Raw genomic sequence first — 1,945 nt, forward strand, 5'->3', positions numbered from 1 at the left:
TAAAATTTAATAACCATCATGTTATTTATGAAGACCGCCAAGCAAATGTTAATGAACTAAACGGATAATGAATTATAAAATCCTATTTCATTGAGGTTAATGTCATATTGAAATATACCTGTGTTAAGTTCTTCCCTGTTTACAAGTGAATAATTAAAAGTTAACAAAATATATATAAGGGAGGTCAAAGTAAGGACTTGTGCACGTCGGCTTTTGTGCGCTGCGTCCCCAAGTATGTACATTACAGAAATGTATAGAGTGAAATGTACGATAGCACGAGGAAAGTGGTTTATGGGAGTCTCGGCGAGCAAGTACGAGTTTATTGAGGAAGTTATTTTGAAACTCACTTGCAACCTCACCATGTTCCTGTTGCGACAAGTACAAGTACACCTATACGTCAAAATATCTCTAGTTAGTGTCGTTTTCTTTTGTTGACCTAAGTTGCCTTAGTCATGTTTAAAAGGTTTAAGTCTTGTATGAGCGATAGATGCGTTGGAATCAGATCAATTCAATTTTTTTTATTGAATATGGGCTGATTAGCCTCGTCTGTGTTTTCAACTTAGCTGCAACTTAAACATTTACGTGTTGCTACATTTACAGGTACAAGTATACATCGTAAATTGTAAATGTTGCAATGGTTTAATAATACAATGACAACTAAAGGGACAGCCCAGTGGTCGAAATTTCAAAATAAACAAACCTGTTTAAAGACACAAGGCAATGGCCGAGACGACAATGAACTAGAGACACAAGCATGTAAACACCACACACACAAATACAAACGCCATAGACAGACCGCACACCTATCAAGATAAATTAACCTATATCTGATGGGATTACCGCCTTGATTAAGTCTTGTATGAGTACTTGGTGCCTTTGAATCAGATCAAGTCCCATTAGTTACTGAATGTTGACTGGATAATTTGAATTTATTCATGTTTGTCATTCAAGATATTTCTTAGTCCCATGTCTGCTGTTTTTCAGTAATGGTCATAACTATGGTCGTTCTGTGAGAAATTTTAATTACCAAAAGTCCGGGTGCTTAAAAGCTAATATATGCCACATTTCTACATTATGTTTGCTTTATCGCAGTTTATCATCATTAATTACTCGGCACTGTATTCACCAATTAAACCATCCGAACCGCTATTGAATTTCTGGCACTGTAAAGGACATCATCCGGGAAATTTTGATTGTATTGGCTATTGAAAAATAGCTGACAAAACAAATATAGAGAAAAGAGTAAGGCCGCATTATTTCTCTTCCAATACGGGCGTTGAAATTGAAATAATAATCTTCTGCTTGGTGTACTAATACAAATTCAACGGCATACCAAACTTATATCACGCGGGTGATTTTGCGGAGGGATAAATGCCGAATCACGCGCTACGTCTGGCGCATTAATACAAGACGTAACCTTTTCACATGGTGGCATCATTTTGCGGTAGAAATGTTCATTTTCAATCATTAATCTTTATGTTCGCTGACGTTAGGAGGGCTTTTCTGGGAAATAAAGACGTAATTACACGCGGAAACTGCATTATATTAAAGGAAAGTCCTGGAATGGTGCCTTATAATGAAAACAGCATTTCAATATTGGACGATAGATGGTCAACAATGGAAGATGTATTGTCATGTTATTGAGAAACACTTGAATATTTCATCCCGAGTTCTCATAGAGTACTCTCATTTAAACTCCTATCTCGTTCTAATGGCGTTTTGCTATGTAGGGTAATAAAGTCACTGAAGGTTCCAATATGTTTTTGTTGGCGTACGAACGCGGCTGTACTCAGATTGTTTTTGTTCAAAGCGGAATAAAGGATATTTGTATGCAAAATCCTACCAGTTCTCAAATAACTGTAGACATGGTTACATCCTAAATTACTGAGGTTCATCCTAATTAAAAGAACCCCTCGTCAGTATAGTCGCACTGTTATGTTAAATG

Source organism: Mya arenaria, chromosome 12 (assembly GCF_026914265.1).
Source record: "Mya arenaria isolate MELC-2E11 chromosome 12, ASM2691426v1".
Taxonomy (NCBI): domain Eukaryota; kingdom Metazoa; phylum Mollusca; class Bivalvia; order Myida; family Myidae; genus Mya; species Mya arenaria.